The following is a 24,783-nucleotide window of genomic DNA, read 5'->3' on the forward strand; positions in this document are numbered from 1 at the left end:
TTGAGATGTTACCAGACCAGGAGCCACTTGTAAGTCAGCAAGTATAGAGGTGATAGATGAATGGCATTTAATGCGAGTTAGGAAACAGACAACAGAGTTTTGGATGAGCTCAAGTTTGTCAAGAGATAAAGGAATACATTTGCTCATCAAACAACAATAATTAAATTTGTGCATGTGATATGGGAGAGGATGGCAGCTCAGAAAGTAACAATGCAGTTTAGCGAGAAAAAGGGTGGCTCCGGAGACAAACGGTGACTTGTGGCCATGTGGCTGCATAATCGTTTGTCCAATGCTGAGGATAGTGAAAAAGTAGCAATACATTCAATTGCTGATCAAGTTTAGCAAGAATACAGAGGCCAGGACAGTGGTTAAAGTGGAACTTTTACAAAAAGGATACTCATCTGTGCACTTTTGATCACATTCTATAATGCTGTTTGGGTTCATCCTAGCTCTCCACGCCCTGTGCCAAACTAGGGAGGCATTGCAGAGCTCTTGCTGCTCCTAATCTCCTGCCCCAGTTCAGAGACAGGGAAAGAAAAAATGGGAGGTCAATTACACAAGTTCTGACAGGTAGAAAGAGGAGTTCAGAGTGAGAAACATTCAAGAACAGAAGCCTAGAGGGTGTAATTATAGTGTGACAAATTTACCAAGGCAGTTTCCATTATCAATTTGGATGTCAGAATTTATAATGGAAATGTAAAAATAATGTATGGCTTTACAATGGGAATGAAATTGCCTCTCCACCCCTTAGTCCTATTATTCCCCATCCTCTAACTGCTTCCACATGTGAAATGCCACCAGAGACTGATGCTCGCATGAACATTTCTGGGGGTGAGTTTCCACCAGAGTTCTCCTGCTTGTCTGTCATAAATTTGACAGAAGAGCTGTGCAAGTCAATGGAAATTAAAAACAGGAAAGATGTATAACAGGCAATGTTGAGAGCTAGAAATGGTGGACATGGGTCAACACATTGACCGCATCATTTCATCGTCAACCTCTAGGTTAAAAGGTAAAATTTTCAGAGCTTTAGGGAGAGAGCAGGGAGTGGGAGTAATGCATATCTTTTTTAAAGAGCCAGTGCAACAAAATGGGCCAAATGTCCCCCTTCTGCATTGTATAATTCAGCAATTCAATATTGCCCGTTTTACACTATGATCCAAAGTTTAAATTCACCACATGGTTTCACTCTCTGTGTGATGCCATGGGAAATTTATAGATAAATGCTCCAGAAATTTCAGCGGGCATCATCCAACTTCCAGATCAAATTTGCTGGAAGATTTGCAGAAAAATGGTTATTCATGTTGTTATAACGTTAGATTAGGGAGCCCATATGGAAATTCTACTCCATATCCTTTCGGTGAAGTGAGGTTAGTGGCTGTTAATGTTTATAATGATTTACTGTTCCCAGTGATAAATTCCTCCCACTCCTCCAGTCACCTTCTCTTGGAAGTATTCTATAGAAGTGTAAAGTTTTCTCGGAAGAATGAGGAGAGGCAATATAAAGTAAATGATAGATTTTAACAGGGTGTAGGATCAGAAAGACCTAGGGGGTGTAAATACACAAATCCTTGAAGGTGACAAGACAGCTGGCTGTTTTTTAACAGCATACAAAATCCTTGGCTTTATAAACAGAGGCATGGCGTATAAAAGAAAGGAAGTTATTGCTTCAACAACACCTCCCAAGGCCATGACCTCTACTGCCTAGAAGGATAAGGGCAGCAGGAGCATGGGAACATCACCACCTCCAAATCAAACACCATCCTGACTTGGAAACATATTGCTGTTTCATCACTGTCACTGGATCAAAATCACCACCACATTCTCGTGGGCGGCTAGGGACGGACAATAAAATGGTCGCGGTGACAGTGACCCCTTCATCCCATGAACGAATAAATAACTTTTTTTAAAGATAAGCTAAGCCTTTATAAATCACTGGTTAGGCTGCAGCTGGATTATTGTGTCCAGCTGAGGGCACCACACTTTAGGAAACATGTCAAAGCCTTGGAGAGCATGCAGGGAAAATTTAATAGAAAGATACCAGGGATGAGAGAATTCCATGACATTGAGAGACTTGAAAACTTGGGTTGTTCTCCTTCGCAGCGAAGCTAAGGGGAGATTTAACAGAGATGTTCAAAATCATGAAGGGTTTTCATAGAATAAGTACAAAGAAACTTTTTCCAGTGCAAGAAGGGTCAATATCCAGAGGACACAGATTTAAGGTAATTGGTAAAAGAACCAGAGGAGAGATACTGCCTGGAAGGATGGTGGAAGCAGATTCCACAATAACTTGCACAAGACATAAATGCTTAATAGGAAAATATTGCAGGACTATGGGAAAAGAACAAAGAATAGGACTATTTGGATAGTCAGCATGATGAGACAGATAGCTTCCTCCTGTGCGATATCCTTCTATGATTCTAAGACTTTGATTTTTACTGAATATGTCGCTGATAATTGTGCCTAGTGCATTCGCTGGGAGCTAAACACACCAACCTCCTTGCCATTCCACTCACCTATTGTACTTTGTACTTTGTACAAAGTGTACTTGTACACTCATCATTGTACTTTGCGAACAGATCGATCATTGTCCCTCTCCACATTTCCCCCAAGAATGTGTGTCATGAACGAGGCCCTTGCCATCAATGACCTTATTGTGGATGATTGCACTGGCATGCTGGCTTTGATGAAAGGTTGACTCAAAGGTAGCAATACCCTGCCCCTTAGCAAAGCTTCACTGCCTGGCTATACTTACCACCACCAGCCCCGCCCAAAACTCCAGAGGGGTGGCATGGCCATCATCACCAAGTCACACCTTTGTCTCATCCCGTTGTCTGGCATCTTCTCCACATTTAGCACTTCACCTTGTTCTACCCCATCACCTCATTTTTAAAAACCACAATCTAAAGTTTCATGGCCCAGCATATCCCTCACTGTACCATCACCATCAAGCCAGGGGATCAACCCTGATTCAATGAAGAGTACAGAACAGAAGCACCAGTAATATCTAAAAATGAACTGCCAACCTGGTGAAGCTACAACACAGGACTACGTGCATGCTAAACAGTGGAACCAGAATGTGAGCGGCAGAGCTAAGCTATTCCGCAATTAATGGATCAGATCAAAACTCTGCAGTCCTGCCGCATACAGTCATGAAAGATAGAGGACAATTAAACAACTAACAGGAGGAGGAGGATCCATAAATATCCTCATCCTCAATGATGGGGGAGCCCCACATGTCAGTGCAAAGGACGAGGCTGAAGTATTTTCATCCATGTGATGATGATCCATCTCGGCCTCCTTCTGAAGTCCTCAGCATCACAGATGCCAGTTTTCAGCCATTTCAGTTCACTCCAAGTGATATCAAAATGGCTGAATGCACTGGATACAACTAAGACTATGGGCTCTGACAACATCCCGGCTGTCGTACTGAAGACATGTGCTCCAGAACTAGCCATGCCCTAGCCAAACTTTTCCAGTACAGCTACAACAATGGCATCTACCTGGCAATGTGGAAAATTTCCCAGGTATGTCCTGTCCACAAAAAGCAGGACAGATCCAATCTGGCCAACTACTGCCCTATCAGTCTACTCCCAATCATCAGCAATGTGATGGAAGGGGTCGTCAACAGTGCTATGAAGCAGCACTTAATCAGCAATAACCTGTTCACCAATGCTCAGTTTGGGTTCCGCCAGTGCCACTCAGCTCCTGACCTCATTACAGACTTGGTCCAAACATGGACAAAACATGGGTGAGGTGTGAGTGACTACTCTTGACATCAAGGCAGCATTTGACCAAGTATGGCATCAAGGATCCCTAGCAATTTGAAGTTGATGGGAATCAGGGAGAAAACTGGTTGAGGTCATACCGAGTGTAAAGGAAGATGGTTGTGGTTGTTGGAGGTCAAACATCTCAGCCCCAGGATATTGCTGCAGGAGTTCCTCATGGCCATGTCCTAGGCCCAACCATCTTCAGCTGCTTCATCAATGATCTTCCCTCCATCATAAGGCCAGAAGTGGGGATGTTCGCTGATGATTCCACAGTGAACTTCAGTTCCACTTGCAACTCCATTGACAGGGGAATGGGGACCTAAGGATAGACTTAGTTGGGACAAAATCAGAAATGAAAGTGGAAGGCAGAAAATTAGTGGATGAGTCTGGAAGGCAGAAGAAACAAAGGTTAGAAAAAATTTTTTAAAGTTTAGCAGTGCTCAGAGTTGAGCAAATAAAGCAGATGAGCTGAGGGCACAAATAGACATGTGGCAGTATGATATCATAGCTATTACAGAAACATAGCTTAAGGAGGGACAGGAATGACAGCTGAACGTTCCTGATTACAGGGTTTTCAGACGCGATAGGAAGGGGGATAAGAAAGGAGGGGGAGCGGCAAGTTTGGTCAAAGAAATAATTACAGCTGTGAAGAGGGATGATACATTGGAAAGTTCATCAAATGAGGCCATATGGATTGAGCAAAGGAACAAAAAAGGGGCAATCACACTGCTGGGAGTGTACTATAGGCCCGCAAACAGTCATGGGGCGATAGAAGAGCAGATATGTAGGCAAATCTCTGAGAGGGGCAAGAACAATAGGGCAGTAATAGTAGGGGATTTTAATTACCCCAATATTAATTTAAATAGTTTTAGTGTGAAAGGAATTGAGGGAGCAGAATTTTTGAGGTGCATTCAGGGGAACTTTTTTGCCCAGCATGTAGCAAGTCCAACAAGAGAGGATGCAGTTTTAGACTTAGTTTTAGGAAATGAAGCTTGACAGGTGGAAGGAGTCGCAGTGGCAGGCATTTTGGTGGTAGTGATCATAATTCAATCAGTTTTGACATAATTATGGAAAAGGACAAGGATAGAACAGAAGTTAGAGTTCTCAATTAGGGCAAGGCCAATTTTACTAAGCTGAGGAATGATTTAGCGAAAGTGGACTGGAAACAGCTACTTGAAGGCTACAGTGTCAGCGCAGTGGCAGGCATTTGAAGGGGAGATTCAAAGGGTTCAGAGAAAATATGTTCCCACAAAGAAAAAGGGTGGGACGGCCAAATCTAGAGCCCCATGGATGTCAAGGAGCTTACAGGGTAAGATAAGGCAGTAAAGGAAAGCGTATGTCCGACACCGCATCACCTGAAAAGAGTGTTTGGGGCCTTGGCTAGTGAGGAGAGAGGAGGTAAAAGGGCAGGTATTACACTCCTGCGATTGCATGGGAAGGTGCCGTCGGAAGGGGTACGAGGTTTCGTGGGTAGTGGAGGAGTGGACCAGGGTGTCATGGGTGTCATGCCAACGTTTCTGTCTTTGGCCTACTCCAGTGTGCCAGTGAATAACAGCACAAGCTCGAGGAGCAGCACCTGATCTTTCGATTCGGCACTCTCCAGCCTTGCGGACTGAACATTGAGTTCAATAACTTCACAGCATGACTGGCCATTTTTAATATCTTATTTTTTAACCATGTGCCTGCTTTTCATGTAGTCCGAGCTGCTCATTATTCCTCGATTAACACACTCTCTGGACTAATGCTTTGTCTTTCACCACAAGCATTTACTTACGCTTTGCCTTTGTCCCAGCACAGCTTTGTTATTTAATCTCTCCTACCCTAACAAATACCTTCCCATTTGTTCTCTCCCCCACCCCCCTCTCCTTCACTCACTTAAAACCTAATTCTTTTCTAACCTTTGCCAGTTCTGATGAAAAGTCACAGACCTGAAATGTTAACTTTGCTTCTCTCTTCACAGATGCTGCCAGAGCTGCTGAGTATTTCCAGCACTTTTTGTTTTTGTTTCAGATTTCCAGCATCTGCAGCATTTTGCTTTTATTTTAGTGAATACTCTCCACTTGCCTGGATAAGTGCATCTCCAACAACACTGAAGAAGCTTGACACCATCCAGGACAAAGCAGCTCACTAGATCAAAACCTCATCCACCACTTTAAACATTCATTCCTTGCGTCACCGGCACACAGTGACAGCAGTGTGTACCATCTACAAGATGCACTGCAACAACTTGCCAAACCTTGTTCAACAGCACCTTCTAAACCTGTGACCTCTACTACCTAGAAGGGCAAGGGCAGCAGATGCACGGGAACACCACCACCTGCAAGTTTCCCTTCAAACCACACACCATCTTGACTTGGAACTATATAGCCATTCCTTCACTGTTGCTGGGTCAAAATCCTGGAACTCTGTTCCTAACAGCACTGTGGTTGTACCTTAACCACATGGACAGCAGCAGTTTAAAAAGGCCACTACCTTCTCAAGGGCAATTAGAGTTGTGCAATAAATGATGGCATTTTCACTGCCCACATTGCATGAACCAATATTAAAACAAAATTCACAAAAATTACTGGCCATTGCACTTCCCTTCCTGACCTCCATCCTATGTTACATTATAAATGGTTCATTCTCCTTAGGTGGTGGTCCCCTCCCTTTTAAAATTTGGCAGGTATCATTTCCTTCCTCAAAAGTTCTACCCTCAATCTCACTCACCTTGAAATCTACTGCTATAATTCCAATTCCTTTCCTCTCTGAAGTCATTGAGCATGTTGTTGCTGATCAAATCCATGCCCATCTTGTGTGCAATTTCCTTTTTTTGAATCTCTTTGTTCAGGTTTACATCCTAACACAGCACAAAAACAGCCCTAACCAAAGCAGTAAATGGCATTCTCTGTGACTGTAACCATAGTGCATACCCCTTCCTGAACTCCTCATCCCCCTTGATCACCCTGCAGCCTTTTATGTCATCAACTATAGCATCCTCTTCCAATCTCTTTCCTCCATTGTCCAGCTCACTGGAACTAACTTTGCTTGATTTCACTCTTACCTATCTAATAGTAGTTGTAGTATCTCCACCAATTGCTTCTCTTCCCCCTCCAGAATTCTCCAAGGATCTACCTTTGGCCCCCTTCTGCTTCACATCTACATACAGCCCCTTGATGACATTATCCACACACACGGGGTCAGGTTCCACGTATATTCAAACAACACCCACCTCTACCTCTGTACCATCACTCTCAGCCCTTCCACTGCCTCTGTATTGGCAGACTGGTTGTCTGAAAACAAGTCTTGGTGAGCTGCAATTTCATCCAGCTAAATATTGGTATGACTGGAGCCGTTGTCTGGAGCCCCTCGCATAAACTCTGTACCATGCTGTTGATTCCATATCCCTCCCTGGTCACAGTCTTAGGTTGAACCCGGACCTATCGCAACTTTGGTGTCCTATTTGACCTTCAGCTAAGTTTCCAATAATATCATCCTCTCCATCACAAAGCCTTCCACTTAAAATCATAGAATGATACAGTACAGAAGGAAATCATTTGGGCTCATGTGCCTGTGCTGGCTCTTTGAACGGGCTATCCAATTAGTCCCACTTCCCTGCTTTTTCCTCAAAAACACAAATTGCCAATGTAGGGCTCAAACCCATGGTCCTGAAACTAACAGCCTCATGCGCTACTGACTGAACTAGCCAGGTGTCTAACATCACTTGTCTCCACTCCTGTCTTGGTCCAACTGCAGCTGAAACCCTTATACTTGTCTTTGTCACCTCCAGACTTGTCTATTTCAATGGTGTCCTACTGGCGTCTCACGTTCCATAAACATTAGCTCATCCGAAACTCTGCTGCTCAGATCCTATCCCACAGTATGTCCACCTCACCGAACACTCCTGTCATTACTGATCTATATTGACTCCTGGTCCCTCAATCCCTCCAATTTGAAATTCCCACCCCTGTGTTTAAATCCTTTCATGACATTGCGCCATCCTACTTCTGTAACCTCCTGCAGCCCAAAGAAATCCCCTCAGAACCCTCCCCTCGTTCTCTTATGCATTGCTGCTTCCTTTGGCCATCATTGGCAGTCGTGCCTTCAGCTGTCCAGCCTCCACACTCTGGAATTCCCTCTCTAAATCCCTCAGCCTTTCCACCTCCCTCTTCTTTAAATGCTACTTAAAACCAAACTCTTTGATCAAGATTTTGACCACGTCTCTTTATATTTCCTTCTTTGGCTCGGCATCCATTTTTTCCTTAGTCCTGCTAATTTAGTTTGTAAACTAATCTTCATATAGCCTATCTGCAAGGTCAATGAAACATTGACTTGATAGGCCCAAATGAATTTGTCTCACTACACAATCTCTTAGGTATTATAAAGCTACAAACACAATCCTCCTGGTTTTGAAGATTACAACAGGCCAATAATGATAGTCTGTAGGTTAAACTCATTTAAATTTTGCAAGCCCTGAAATCCATTTGCTGCTTTGAGCTATTTTGACATTTATTTGGCTTTACCCGGTCATGAATAAAAGCAAAAGCTTCATTACTAATGAGGAAGAGAAAGGATTCAAAACAGTTAGTAGCAGTTTAAGAGTTATTAAAATATGCATATGCTGTCAGTTTACTCTTGATTTTACATTTTGGTGAGATGCAAACTGTGGAACACATGATAAGATCAAAGCTAAGAACAAAAAGTGGGTATAAAATCTAACCTGGTGAGTAGGAGGTGAGAACAAGACAGAGTTAGGCCGGTGGGAATGTACTAAATAATAGCTCTCATATCCACCTACGCATTACCGCAGAGTAGAAAGGGCTGTGCAGATAAAATATTGTTTAACTGTACTTTTCCTTCCATTGCAAAAGATAAAGTTATATTAGATGAAAAACAACACTGGCAAATGATTTTAAATAACTGACATGAACTAGTAAAATAAGACAGAGTAGATTTGTTTTTTGAGAATTCATTATTGGGTGCTGAATGAATCAACTTGGGCCTTGGTAATTCATATGACGGTGTGGTGAAACCTGTTGACATTTACACACCATGGCCTATGTTCTCACAATGTGCATCTGACCACAACCGTGCTAAAATAATAAACAAATACCATGTTTTTCTTTTTCTTGTCCTATTGTTAGAGAGTTAGGTACTATCTTTCACTTTGATATCAGACTAAAGTAGTTACAATTCTCTGTTTCTTCATTTCCATTCTTCCTATCCTGAAGCAGCTCATTTGTTCTAAACTACAGTTCCATGGACGCTGATTTTTCTCATTCCTAATCCAGGGTTACTGAAGTTAATTGTAGAATCCCTGCTGCCATGTCAACTGAGGCCAGCTAATCAGCAGAAGACAGCAATCGAACCATGGACCTTTTCTGGTCTGGAATGGCAGTTCAGACTAAACGACCACTGCAGCTTGTACTAAATTATTTGATTAAAGGATTACGTGCCCTCCGTCTTGTCAGTCCGATGCAATAACATTACAATTGCAGTGATTATCATTTGCTCACACACGATGTATGTGTATATTAAGAAGGACTATTACATGCAAAATGCACTTGTTACATTCAGCTACTTTAGCTGGGTGTAAGCAGCTCCTTTACGGCTTCTGAACACAATGTGCTGCTTTCAAGCCGCTATCTTTGTTCAGTAATCAGTCTTAAGTGTGCATTGTCCTATATTCAGAGCTACGCTGACATCTATTGTCTGAATAAAGCTAAGATCAAATAAAACTCATAGCAGAAGAATAAAAATACCAAATAATAAATGAACATAGAAACAATTAAGAAATTCTAAACTGTTTTATTGTTCAAAGAGTTGATTATTTCCTGTTAAGCAAAATTAATTACATTGTTTTTGCAATCTGTATTGTGTAAAGAGAAAAAAGTAAAATAAAGCTTTTTCATAATTCTGAAACAAACTTCTTTTAAATTGTGTTTGCAAGTCAACTGTATATAAGATATACAAGGCAGACATGAATAGCTTAAATAATTTTAAACAACATAATTGTTGCAGGAGTAAACCTATAGCAGTATGATACAATATTCTCTTGGCTATAAAGAAACAAACAGTGGTAAACAGAATATACACATTATATACAAAATAGCATGTGGCAATAGTCACTAATGGAAGACTGGCGAGTTACATTAGCCATGGTGGCACAATTGATTATTTGCATTTTTAATTAAAGTTAAATGAATATTTGAAGTTTTTTGGCTGCAAAGTGAAATTACTGATGACATAATGGACCAGAATTTACCTGACATGGTGAACGAATGTCGACCGCTGTTCATTAGACTTGCCATTGCCCATTTCGCTTCCATAAGCTTTTGCACAACAAGTTGCTGCAAGCAGGAAATCAAAATAGCACAGCACCCTCTACAGAGCATCTGGGATCTGGGTGAGCAGGGAAAGCAACAGTGCATCTCCTTAACCAATCAGAATGAAAAATTATTAATAAACAGCAGTGTCTGACAAGGAAGTGTAAGTTGTAATAGTGAATTCAATGTCACCAAGAAACCAAAACAGAGAGTGAAAGAATGATGGGATTATGAGCAAGAGCAAAGAGAAATAGAAAGAAAAAGTAAAAAAGTAGATTTCCAACAACAGTTAAAAGCTGAAGGAATGAGACTCCACACTTGTAAAAGTTAATTTTCAGTGCAAGGCAAGTTGTTTGGCAGTATTGACTTACCATGCTGTGTAAAAGGGATACTAAGAGTGAAATGGACCAGGCCTAACTTTCTTTGGTGAACTTAATTCATATTTACCATGCAAGTACAGGAACCTCATGGTGTTCTCTGCATTTGGGTGGTGTGCCAGATAATGAGGTGCTGTTATTGGGATGCTAACGGCAGAGTGGTGCATCACAGACAGCAACTTCCAGATTTTTGCATTTAACTGCGTATCTTATGGCCCAATATAAAATAGCCCATGTATGAGTTAATCTAAACTCTCTTGTAGATATGAGTATACGTTGTGCCCATTTTCAGACATAAACCAGGCATAAATCATGCCAATTTAGCCATTCAACAGCCCGTGCTTAACTTATAGGAACATAGGAACAGGAGTAGGCCATTCAACCCATCAAGCCTGCTCCGCCATTTGTCCATAGATCCCTGAAGGTAGCAGAATAGGTCGAGATAGTGGTTAAGAAGGCATATGGAATCCTTTCCTTTATTAGGCGAGGTATAGAATATAAGAGCAGGGAGGTTATGCTGGAACTGTGTAAATCATTGGTTAGGCCACAAATTGAGTACTGTGTGCAGTGCTGGTCACCTCATTACAGAAAGGATGTAATTGCACTAGAGAGGGTACAGAGGAGATTTACAAGGATGTTGCTGGGACTGTAAAAATGCAGCTATGAGGAAAGATTGGATAGGCAATAGGCTGGAGTTGTTCTCCTTGGAACAGAGAAGGCTGAGGGGAGATCTGATTGAAATATACAAAATTTTGAGGGGTCTGGATAGAGTGGAGGTGAAGGGTCTATTTACCTTAGCAGAGAGGTGAGTGACTAAGGGGCATAGATTTAAAGTGATTGGTAGAAAGATTAGAGGGGAAATGAGGAAACACGTTTTCTCCCAGAGGGTGGTGGGGGTCTGGAACTCACTGTCTGAAAAGGTAGTAGAGTCAGAAACCCTCAACTCATTTAAAAGGTATCTGGATATGCACCTCAAGTGCCGTAATCTGCAGGGCTACAGACCAAATGCTGGAAGGTGGGATTAAACTGGGTGGATCGTTTTTCAGCTGGCACAGACACGATGGGCCATCTGGCCTCTTTCTGTGCCATAAACTTTCCATGATTCAATGATTCAATTAGGTCATGGCTGATCATCTGCCTCAATGCCACTTTCCCGTGCTATCCCCATACCCCTTGATATCATTAGTATCCAGATATCTATCAATTTCTGTCTTGAACATGCTCAATGATTGAGCTTCCACAGCCCTCTGGGGTAGAGAATTCTAAAGATTCACTATCCTCTGAATGAAGAAATCCTCCTCATCTCAGTCTTAAATGGCCTATCCCTTATTCTAAGATTACGTACCCTGGTTCTAGACCCACCAGCCAGGGAAAACATCCTTCCTGCATCTACCCTGTCAAGCCCTGTAAGAATTTTCTAAGTTTCATGAGATCACCTATTATTCTTCGAAATGCTGGAGAATGTAGGCCCAATTTCAACAATCTCTCCTCAGATGAGATGCTTGCGGTGGTCCCACTATTAAATTAGTGAGGACACTTTTTTTTAGCTGTCCCAATCTTTGGCCTCTTGAATATGTTAATTAGGGGTCCAATATCTATTGAAAGCCTTGTCTCCAAATTTGTCACCGATGAGGAGGATTAGACCTGCCCACTCAGGGTTCTTCAGCGGCCATCGCAGTCATCAACTAAACATGGGTTTATTGTAAATTCTCTAGAGCTAGGAAGAGCGGAACTGCCCCCACTGACTCCATTGTCCTAGTAATTGTGACTCTCACCCCTCAAATGTTGCCCACTCCAACCCCCTCTTCAAGAACTTGCCTGAGGACCGCTGCCAGCAAGGCAGTTTGCCCAAAACTGACTTTCCACATTGGGCGAGCAGTTTGGAGAGACCCGACAAGCAGCAGCAGCCCGACCCAAATATGTAGATGAGACCCAAGGATCAATTTCTAGTCATCCTTGGACCTCCTGGTTCGGGTGCACATTGCTCGCATAGTGTCAAGTGTAGGCCAAAAAAGGACCTCAGCAAGAACAGGCAGATTATGAAAAATTGAAACTCTTGTCAGGAAGATTTTGAAAAAAGATCCTAATAATGACCTAGCACAGACATAAACTTAAATGGTCCATCATTTACCCAGCTGAAATCCAAACTGAGCACTCAAGAAAGGCTGAACGTACAACTGCAAGTGGAAACACTTTGCACAGGTGCAAAGCCTATCATTTTGTTCTTGTACACGACATTATGTTTTATAACTCAACACTGCAAAACCAGTCATTTTCTCACTCGGTCTCAAATATCACAACTGTCAGGCAGCCACCCTAGGATTTACACAGCAATGTGATCTTTCCAACTTATTTATTCCCCTAAGAGCTCTCAGGTAAAGAAAGCTGAAATTTCTCCTCGACCCTGAATTTAATTGAGTAAAGCTCTTGGATATAAATCCAACATTCCTGTTTATTTTGGAGATCAGACTCCCATGGGCCAAGGATTGAAGCAGAGTGTTCAATCATCTAGGTCCATACTTATCCCAGTAACCTTCAATCTCTTCTTTTATAAACGAATTTTCACCCAGCTGGTCATATTAATCTGATCATACCTGGATAGCTTTGTAATTCTGAGCTGAGCTGAATTACTCCAATATTTTTAACAAACTTTCTAAGGATTTGGCAAACAATGAGTTTGATTGAAATAGCTTTATGGACTAGGGGCAGGATTTTGCCAATTGCCTCGAGATCCCAATGCCACGGTCATTTCCAGGTCATGCGGCCGTACATGCGGATGGCGGGACTTCTGTTGCATTCTTCTGATATGCAGCCAATTAACATCAGAGCTGCAGGTGGGAGTTGGTGCCAGCAGGAACACACCATTTTTAACAGGGAGTCTGCAGCCTTCATACTGGCTGCACACAAAGAAGGCTGCACAAGAGGTGAAGTGGAAGTCTGTGAGTGGGGTGATGGCTGCAATGTGAAGAAGGGCGGCTCCACGCTTCAATAACGCCTCCCGGGAGGTGCACCTGCAGGCAGTGCAGGAAAGGAGAGAGGTACTGTTCCCAGAGGGCTGGAGGAGGAGGCCATCCAGCCTCATGGAGGTGGCCAAAGAACTGAGCTGCCGTGGGATCATGGCATGAATATGGGTGCAGTGCCACAAGTGCTTCAATGACCTTGTGAGGGCCGGCAAGGTGAGTGGCATGAAGGCTGGCAAGGTGGAAGCCCTGCATGGTTAATCTGGCAGCCATGAGATGCAGCACTGTGGATGACCCATCTACAGGGACTCAACAAGGACCAATGTGTCCATCAAGACAGGGTAGCATAACACCAGAGCACCATGGCCAATCATTAGCACTCACTGCAGTGCCAGGAATGGATGAACAATGCAGCAGGCCTCCCAGTTCCGCAATGATGGCCATTGAATGTGGCCTAACTTTATGTGTATTGCAGGGGCAGGAGCTGTTATGTTTATGCCAGGTTGCAGGATATATTATGTATATCTGATTTATCTCAGAGCAATGCAAATATCACACTTGTATTAAATCACCAACAGGTTTATTTACAGCACTTTAAATTATATCAGTTATTACAAGATCTCAGTACAATGTTTTCTCAGAGCAATCAGTGTGTTTACTGTAGAAGATTCTAATTCTGTCTTTTAGTTTCAGTTTTAACTCTTAAGCTCCACCCATAGGCTTAAGCAATCAAACAGTGAACACAGATCAATGGACAGACTAATACAATCAAACCCAGAACAATCAAACACTACAGGAACATAATGTAACACCGTGGTCTGGATTTTGTACAGGATGTGGGGTTCCCAGTACTGGGCTGAAAAGGCTGGGGGAACCCTGCCTCTGCAAATTTTCAACCCCTTGAGTGATCCTCCAGTCTTTTGGGGTCAATGTTTAAGGAGGTGGGATCCCCGTCCCTTTAAAGACTTAACCGGGATGGGGATCTCGCCGCCGAGCTGCCTGCCAATCAGTGGGCTGGCAACTCAGCAGTATCGGCAATGCCATCGAAACCGGTGGCCACTGCCGGTACTGCAGAGGCCACGGACCCAGGCCCAGCATTGAAACCCCGGGGAAGAGATCGCTGGGACCAGTCCGGAAGGCCCCGATGAGCAGGGTGGGGGTATGAGGAGAGGGCATTTGGTCCGGGTGAGGGGGGGGTCCCGGGGGTACATTTGTTTCTGGTGGGGGTCCTCCATGGGTCACAAATTGCCCATGAACGAGGGACCCCCACCATCACCAAGCCTTCAGGGAGGGCGCCTCATTTTCCAAAGCATCCTCCCCAAACAGTGGAGGCTCCCCACCGCTGGTAAGATCCCAGCAGCAGTGGGAAGGCCATCATCGGCCTATCCCACCCCTGGGAGAATTCGAACCAGCAATCCCAGTATCAGTTTCCGTGGTGGCCGTTGCCACTCCGATTCTCTGGCCTCCCCCCACCCCCTGCCACGATTCCCACTGTCGGGATGAGCACAAAATCCAGCCCTGTATCTTGGTGTTATTGCAGGAGAGAGCAGCACATTTTGCAAGGGAGCGGAGACGGATGGGAGGTGGCATTCCCTTTCTTGGAATGATAACGCAGATGGAGGAGGAAGCAATGGAGATTTGTAGGGTGTCAGCAGGCCAGACTGTCACAGAGTGCAAAGCAGGTGTGGAGTCCAGAGAGAATGAGAGATGCGATAGCAGCAGACAAGAATCCTTCTCGTTTGTCATTTCTGTGTGGCCACAGTGTCTATGACCATATGCAGCTCATGAGCATGTACAGCCAGGATGAAAGGGTTGCATAAGGGCATCACTCTTGTCTTTCCTACAAGGCCAGTGGTGGAGGCAGTGCATCAGAGGTCATCGGAGCCACCAGAGACCTCAGACAAGGAGGGGCCATCTGAGGATCCACCATCACATCAGTTCAGCGCAGCCTCCCCCAATACAGATATTCACATTGGTGGGACATGACACATGGTTCAAACGGGTGGCACCAGCTGGTGAGCATGGCACATGCACGGCAGCAGATGGCAAATGCAGTGACAGCTGCAGCCAGCCCCATCACTCGATTGAGTACAGGCCCAACAATGCTCAGCTCCTTGCAGGTGCTGAGTCTCGGGGGTCCTCAGCGAAATGGGTGCTTATACAGCAGCAGCAGGAAATACATGGATAACTGTCAGAGTTCCCAGAGGCTGGTTGCTCCCATGCATGCACCCTGGAGGAGTCCATCCATGGCATGAGTGGCATCGTGTCTCTGGCTTATGAGTGCATGGCCTCCTTCATTGAGAGAGTGGCAACCCTCATGGAGAGACATGTGGCCGGCCACCAAGTGCATGCAGGAGGCGCACACCGGCCTCCAAAGTATTGCATCAACCTTGAGTGGCATTGAACGCTGGATTGGCATGTTAGCTCAGAGACACATGGACCCTTTGCCAGGTGCGAGGAGCTCCTGGAAAACAGGGGAGTGCAGGTGGGCCATGAAAGGGTCCAGGAATGGATGACTGAATGCAATAGGGGCTCAAGGCGCCCTCGGTGTTGATGCCGGCCCCTCTGACTGTGACGTAAACACTGCTTCCCACAGCACTGCACTAAGCTGCCCTTACACAGATGCAGGTGGTGCACCCTGTTACAGGCCCCTCAAGGGCTCCGCAACCCAGAGGTCATCTGCCACGGGCATCTAATGCACCAGAGCAGCAAGGCCAGCATGCTGACCCTCCATCAGCTCCAGCCACAACGGGAGCACAATGTAGAAGCATCCAGAATCAAACATGTTGACACATCTAGTTGCACAATGGGTATCACAGCTTTGCTTTTATTTCATGTTTGGCACTGTGTGTTTCATTTGTGTGCCTAAACATATGTCTGATGCCTTACTGATTCCATTCAACATGTTGTGTGATTCTTGTTACCCCAGGGGGCCATGACCAGATGTTGGGGCATGGAGATGGAGCCCATGAAAGAGGCGCTGGTGGCTGAAGGACAAGGATGGATGATGAATGTGGGATGGGCTTTTCATGGGTTCTGTGATATTGTGATGACGTGATACCGGATGGGGCCAAAGGGCTCTGGTCCAGTGGCGGCATGGGTCATCTCAGCTGAATCGAGTGTGAATGAGGGAGCCAGGGGTTTCCCTTGCACGCATGTCAATGGCCACTACCATCGGCAGCTCCTGTGCATGGCTGTTGTCTGGTGGCTGTATCTCCACTTCTCCCCATCCTCCTCATATCGGAGGAGGAGGAGCGCTCAAGAGAATCATCCGGTGCCAGTTCAACTACTCTCTGATGCACCAGGCTGTGCAGAGGGCAGCACACCACCAAGATACGGGAGATACTTGAGGGTCCATAGACGGAGTACAACAAAGGTTCACCAGGATGGCGGGACTGTCCTATGAAGAGAGATTGAGGAAACTGGGCCTGTATTCTCTAGAGTTTCGAAGAATGAAAGGTGATCTCATTGAAAACTACAAAATACTTAAAGGGATAGACAGGGTAGATGTAGCTAAGATGTTTCCCCTGGTTGGGGAGTCTAGAACCAGGGGACACAATTTCAAAATAAGGGGGAAGCCACTTAGGACAGAGATGAGGAGAAATTTCTTTACTCAGAGGGTTGTGAATCTTTGGAATTCTCTACCCCAGAGTCTGTGGAAGCTCAGTCATTGAGTATGTTTAAAGCAGAGATTGACAGATTTCTAAATAGCAATGAGATAAGGGGATATGAGGGTAATGTGGAAAAAAGGCATTGAAATGGATGATCAGCCATGATCATATTGAATGGTGGGGCAGGCTCAATGGGCTGAATGGCCTACTCCTCCTCCTATGTTGTTATGCTGCATATTGGAGGGCACCTCAAACCTGTCTAAACATCTGAAGTGCATTTTCACTAGCCCAATTGCCTGCTCAATGGTAGCCCTTGTAGTTAGATAGCTGCAGTTGTATGAATTCTGTCTTGGTGTTGGGGTTCCGCACTGGTGTGAGCAGCCAAGTCCTCATTGGTACCTCTTGTCATCCAGGTTCCATCCACAAAGGCTTTTTGGTGCAGTGAATAATTGGGGCACCTGAGACTGTCTCAGAGTGAAGGAGTGATGGTAGCTTCCCAAGAACAGAGCACACAATTGCATGATTCTTTTGCTGTGGTTGCACGCAATCTGCACATTGAGGGTGTGGAATTCCTTCCTGTTGACACAAGCACCTGGTTGCTCTAAGGGTGCCTTGATGACCACATGCGTGCAGCCGATAAACTCCTGGACCTGAGTGAATCCTGCAATGGGGCCAAAGCCGACGGCCCTCTTGGCTTGACGTGCATTATCGATTTGGAACCTTATGTACACTCTTGCCCTTGTGAATAAGGCATCCGTCACCTGCGTTATGCAATGATAGGCTGCAGATTGCGAGATGCCACAAATGTTCCCAATCTGGAATGATCTTGTAGCAAGGCTGAACACCATGGTCATCTTCACCGCCACAGGCAAAGGGTGCCCACTGCATCCCAGTGGCCTCAACTCCTCCTCCAACATTCTACAGAACTCAGCGACTACCTGTCTCGATAAGCAGTCTTCAGAGACACTGGTGCTCTGAAAGGTCTCTGTAACAGAACTGTCGTCTGTAGATCTTTAGCTTTGGGTAACGCCTTCTTCAAGCATTCGTTTGCCTTACTGCTCCGACACACCCCCCACGTGCATGTGCCAGCACAGCATCATGCTGCTAATGCTCCTCTGGCTGCTACAGCTTATTCCTATGTGGCTACTGAAGTTCCTCTCTCGTGCTCTCCTCCCAGCTAGAGGAGACGATCTCTGAGTGTAGGGCACCCATCTCCCTTTGCAGCCTTCATCCCTCAATGGGTGTCACCCCTTGTCTTGCCTGGCTTCACTAAAGGGGTCCTGGGAAGAAAGCTGCCAGTTACTGGTCTCCACAGCAGTCCTTCCCCACTGTAATCCTTTGAAATCAAACTCTCTTCAAATTGCAGCAATGAGCCTTCCATATTGGAAACTGCACTTCTTATTGCCTGTCAGTTAGAAACAACAATCACCTCCCTCTGTGTCACCTCATTGCAACTGGTGAGTCACTCAAGCTCTGTGGGACATATGCACCTTCAACAAAGTTTCAAACGCTACGCAAAATTTCTGTTAATTACCACCTTAACTGCCTCAATTAGATGCCCACCGCTGGCCAGTGGACTCATGTTCTGTGTACTGGCTGCGCTTAGGAAAATTGACCAGCAACGGGAAGATGTCAGGGAGCAGTTTTGATGCGTTCTTCTCCTATTTTCCCCAACCAGCCCACCATCGCCACGGAGCCGGGAAAATTGGGCCCTAGATGTTTCAGTGGTCATCACATTGGCCTTTCACCTCTGGAAACTGGGTTTGTATCTAATCCAGAGTTTTAGGCTGAAAACTTCTTCAGTCTGCTGTTCATGATGTTTCAAAGGGAAACATGGTTGGGAAATTTCACTCCTATGTTTAATGTTTCATTTTTCACTGTTGATATCACTCACCTTGGTTAAAAAGGAAGTTTTAGTACTCACGCTGTGTGCTTAACTCTGCACTAATTCGATATATTGCAATTATACTCTGGAATAACAGTCCTCAAGCTTCTAAAAGCACAAATTAATATAGCTTTTTGTCTCTATGGCAGCATAAAACCCGTTCCCTACAATGTCTGTTAAACTTGTAAGGTGTCAGCCTTGGCTCAGTGGTCTTGTCTCTGCATTAGATGGTCATGGATTCAAATCCCACTGTAGAGACTTGAGCAGATGATCCAGGCTTACAGTCCAGTGCAGTCTGTTGTCTTTCAGGTGAGATGTTAAACCGAGGCCCTATCTCAAGTGTACATTAAAGATCCCAAAAGACTATTTGAGGAAAAGCGAGGGGGAGTTCTCTCGCCGTCCTGGCCAACATTTATCCTTCGACCAATCCTAGAACAGCTGATCTGGCAGTTTAATCACCCGGAGACAAGTTAGAATGTGGAACTTGCTACTACATGAGGTAGTTGGGAGGAATAGCACAGATACATTTAACGGGAGGCTAGGTAAGTATATGAGGGACAAGTACAAGTTGATAGTGTGAGATGAAGTAAAGTGAAAGTACATATGCATTCCCAAAGGGAAGTGGCACCCATAGGTAGCACAACTTGTGAATTCACAGGCTCACAGCCCGTGATATTAATTTTAATGAGAGGGAAATCACAGGCTGCATGTTAGTGAGTTCCTGAGATGCACTTCCAGTGAGCACTACTCCCTGCTAGGAGCACAGGTTCATGGGATCACCCCTATTATTTCGAATTAAACTGTAACAATACAGGATCAAACCAGTGAAATGTACATTTCGAAATAATCTCCACCCAAAGATCAACACGTGGAATTGGCATCTAGGTTACATAGTAAAAATCACTGGAATCATGTAGCAACAATTGGAAGCTGTGATGTGGGAACTGTGGGTGATCTAAGGAAGGCTGAATGACTTTCCTCATCAGGAATTATTCTCTGGTTTTGTGATGTAGCAACTCACCATTAAATAGAGAATAATAGATAACTGTGAGTGATCACAAGATGTCAGTCTAACTAAGGGGTTCCAGTGGGGTGCGGTTTTTACAATATTACACCTGCAGTGCAGAGCCTTGCCTGCCAGAAACATGCGCAGGGTGTACGGTGCCCATGAATTTCCATTTATTTCCCTCCAGACAAAGATCAAAAGCAGGAATATGAATCGCAACTTTAAATTCATGCATGAAAATCCAGTAGGTTCCTCTACAGGTGTGTACTCTGACCTGCCAAACATTACAATATTCGCAGTCCAGGCAATGCCTGGTAAACCTTCCCTGCAAACAATGGATCTCAGTGCAGATACAGACAGCCAATGTGTTCCTCATCATCTTGTTGTGACAATGATCACACTGAAGCAAAAACTTTTTTTAGCATAACCAGTGGGAAATAATTTGTCATCAATTAATAGGCAAAGATGCAGGTTCTATTCAAGCAACACATTTAATTCATCATCGTTGAATTAACATTCTTATCAGCTCTTCCTTAAAAACTGGGCTGTGACCTGTAGGATAATTGGCAACCTGCTGAGCTATTGGATTACTGCTTTCTTTTAACCCATAATATGTCATTTGCCATTGACAAGCTGAATGGGTAATACACAGGCTCTGTTGCTGACTCTCTAACACAGGGAAGTGGTTCATAGGGAAGGTATTCATGTGGGTTATAAATGGCCATGGATTGGTTTTTGCAGTTTATGAGATTAGTATTCTTGAAATACTTGAAGAAATACCCTGTGGTTAACATCTACTTGTTGTATATATCAATGCAAGAAATGTCGCAGGCAACTTAGGGGGAAATATTTTAAAAAGCATGGTCCTGAAATTCTGTGGGGTCTCTCTCAATCTCCTGCCATGACCTCAGCAGGAGATCGGCAGAACCCCCAGAAAGGTGGAGTCAGCAATGACTCGTGTCATTTCTCTGGGATTTCCATTAAAGTCATGGTAGGAGACGGGAAACCCCTTCCAGAAGTTCTGTTATATTGTCAGCAGATCTCCCCATGACAGGGGTGATAATTGTATGGGGGGGTCTGGGGGGAAACTCAGGCTGAGATGAATTTGAAGGTCATGAGGGCACTGAAGGGAGAGAGAATAGCAGGTCAACAGCAGCAGAGATATTGTGGACGTGGCGAGCCAGAGTTGGAGGAAGTTGAGAACTGGAGAGGGAATGGAGAGTAGTTTCATTCCCGAGGGGTGATGGTAGAGGGGCTGGAGGTGAAAAGGGAGTAGCAAATATTGAGAAAAATGCAAATTTAAACAGGAAAGCCTTGTCAATGATGGAAACTTCACAATAAAAGGAATCTTCAGAAAATACTAGATGTGGAAGTAGTTTGTGATGTGCAATAATTCTACAATTAACCACCAAGTGTCCCCTGATTTAGATTTGAGGGGGGCGATCTTCTTGATGGTTGGCCCAAGAGCTCTCTTAATGCCATCATACATTCCTCTGATGTTTCCGGTGTCTGAGGCCAGCTGAATATGACTGCATAGGTGTTGCCAGTAGTCGTTTGAGCAGCGCCTGGCTGTTCTTTGTGCAGTGCTTCTGGCTGCTTTAAGTGCTACGGATGTTAAATCGCTGGGGGCTTTCTTGTAGTTCAACAGTGCAATGCGCTTAGCGGCTATGACAGGTTCCAGCTCTTCAAAATGAGATTGAAACCAGTCTGCATTTCTCTTCGCACTTTTGCCGTAGGTGGTCAAAGCTGACTCATAGATGGCGTCTCTGATGTGGGCCCACTTGGTCTCAGCATCCCCTGTGGGAGTGTTTTGAAGGGCTGTTACAAGTGAATTTAGAAATTTTTGTAACAGCTGTGGATGAGAAATTCTGCTAGTGTTGATGCGCGGGTGGCCCTTCTGCTTGGAATGATGCAACTTCTTTGGTCTGAGTCTAACCTTGCTGCAGACCAGGGAGTGGTCAGTGTCGCAGTCCGCACTGTGGAAGCTGCGTGTGATTTGAACACTGTTTAAGGCGGCTCGCCTTGTGACAATGAGGTCTAGCTGGTGCCAACGACGCGATCTTGGGTGCCTCCATGAAACCTGATGACAGGGTTTAGTGTGAAAGAACGAGTTGGTGATGCAGAGGTTATGATAGGTACACAACTCAAGCAGTCTCTGCCCGTTCTCATTCATCCTTCCAACGCCATAGCGCCCAAGGCAGGAGGGCCATGAGTCATGGTCGGCCCCAACCCTGGCATTAAAGTCCCCCAGCAGGAATAGGTGTTCGGTGTTGGGGATGCTGCTAATGATGTTATGGAGTTCCTCGTAGAACTGATCTTTAGCTTCAGGTGGGGAGCAGAGTGTTGGAGCATAGATGCTGAGTAGGTGTACTGGACCAGAGGTGGTGAGCAGTCGGATGGACAGTATGCGTTCCGAGCTATTTGAGGGAGGCTCTATCATGGTGAGCAAGGAGTTTCTGATGGACCAACACAAACAAATGGACCGCTGTGTTGAGCACTACCTAGAACTGTACTCCAGGGAGAATGCTATCACTGAGACTGCCCTCAATGCAGCCCAGCCTCTACCAGTCATGGATGAGCTGGACGTACAGCCAACCAAATCGGAACTCAGTGATGCCATTGATTCTCTAGCCAGTGGAAAAGCCCCTGGGAAGGACAGCATTGCCCCTGAAATAATCAAGAGTGCCAAGCCTGCTATACTCTCAGCACTACATGAACTGCTATGCCTGTGCTGGGACGAGGGAGCAGTACCCCAGGACATGCGCGATGCCAATATCATCACCCTCTATAAAAACAAAGGTGACCGCGGTGACTGCAACAACTACCGTGGAATCTCCCTGCTCAGCATAGTGGGGAAAGTCTTTGCTCGAGTCGCTCTGAACAGGCTCCAGAAGCTGGCCGAGCGCGTCTACCCTGAGGCACAGTGTGGCTTTCATGCAGAGAGATCGACCGTTGACATGCCGTTCTCCCTTTGTCAGATACAGGAGAAATGCCGTGAACAACAAATGCCCCTCTACATTGCTTTCATTGATCTCACCAAAGCCTTTGATCTCGTCAGCAGACGTGGTCTCTTCAGACTACTAGATGATACTAAGTATCATCACCTCATTCTATGACAATATGAAAGGCACAATTCAACATGGTGGCTCCTCATCAGAGCCCTTTCCTATCCTGAGTGGCGTGAAACAGGGCTGTGTTCTCGCACCCACACTTTTTGGGATTTTCTTCTCCCTGCTGCTTTCACATGCATTCAAGTCCTCTGAAGAAGGAATTTTCCTCCACACAAGATCAGGGGGCAGGTTGTTCAACCTTGCCCATCTAAGAGCGAAGTCCAAAGTATGGAAAGTCCTCATCAGGGAACTCCTCTTTGCTGACGATGCTGCTTTAACATCTCACACTGAAGAGTGCCTGCAGAGTCTCATCGACAGGTTTGCGGCTGCCTGCAATGAATCTGGCCTAACCATCAGCCTCAAGAAAACAAACATCATGGGGCAGGACGTCAGAAATGCTCCATCCATCAATATTGGCGACCACGCTCTGGAAGTGGTTCAAGAGTTCACCTACCTGGGCTCAACTATCACCAGTAACCTGTCTCCAGATGCAGAAATCAACAAGCGCATGGGAAAGGCTTCCACTGCTATGTCCAGACTGGCCAAGAGAGTGTGGGAAAATAGCGCACTGACACGGAACACAAAAGTCCGAGTGTATCAGGCCTGTGTCCTCAGTACCTTGCTCTATGGCAGCGAGGCCTGGACAACGTATGTCAGCCAAGAGCGACGTCTCAATTCATTCCATCTTCGCTGCCTCCGGAGAATACTTGGCATCAGGTGGCAGGACCGTATCTCCAACACAGAAGTCCTCGAGGCGGCCAACATCCCCAGCTTGTACACACTACTGAGTCAGCGGCGCTTAAGATTGGTTGGCCATGTGAGCCACATGGAAGATGGCAGGATCCCCAAAGACACATTGTACAGCGAGCTCGCCACTGGTATCAGACCCACCGGCCGTCCATGTCTCCGCTTTAAAGACGTCTGCAAACACGACATGAAATCCTGTGACATTGATCACAAGTCGTGGGAGTCAGTTGCCAGCGTTCGCCAGAGCTGGCGGGCAGCCGTAAAGACGGGGCTAAAATGTGGCGAGTCGAAGAAACTTAGTAGTTGGCAGGAAAAAAGACTGAGGCACAAGGGGAGAGCCAACTGTGTAACAGCCCCGACAAACAAATTTCTCTGCAGCACCTGTGGAAGAGACTGTCACTCTGGAATTGGCCTTTATAGCCACTCCAGGCGCTGCTTCACAAACCACTGACCACCTCCAGGCGCGTATCCATTGTCTCTCGAGATAAGGAGGCCAAAGAAGAAGAACCACCAAGTATCCTGAAAATCAACATATCGAATGACATTTCCCACCTCCATGTTGTTTCATTCATGCTAGTGATCTGTAAAGTTACAGTTGATGAAGAATTAAGTTACTGGAGCAATTCAGTTGTTGGCTTGCAAACAGCACAGGAAATGCACTTCCATTTCTTATTCGATTGGTTTAATAGTCAACAACAACAACAACAACTTGCATTTTTGTAGCATTTTAACATAGCAAAACATCCCAAGGTGTTGCACAGCAACGTGATCAAACAAAATTTCACACCAACTACGTAGGAGATATTGGGACAGGTAACCAAAAGCTTGATCAAAGAGGTTGGTCTTAAGAAGCATCTTAAAGGAAAGAAATAGATAGACAGGTGGAGATGTTTAGGGGGGAATTCCAGAGCTTAGGGCCGAGACAGCTGAAGGCACAGACACCAATGTTGGAGCGATGAAAATTGGGGATGCACATGAGACCAAAATTGGAGGAGCACAGAGATCTCGGAGGGTT

The sequence above is a fragment of the Heterodontus francisci genome, chromosome 3 (assembly GCF_036365525.1).
Source record: "Heterodontus francisci isolate sHetFra1 chromosome 3, sHetFra1.hap1, whole genome shotgun sequence".
NCBI lineage: Eukaryota > Metazoa > Chordata > Chondrichthyes > Heterodontiformes > Heterodontidae > Heterodontus > Heterodontus francisci.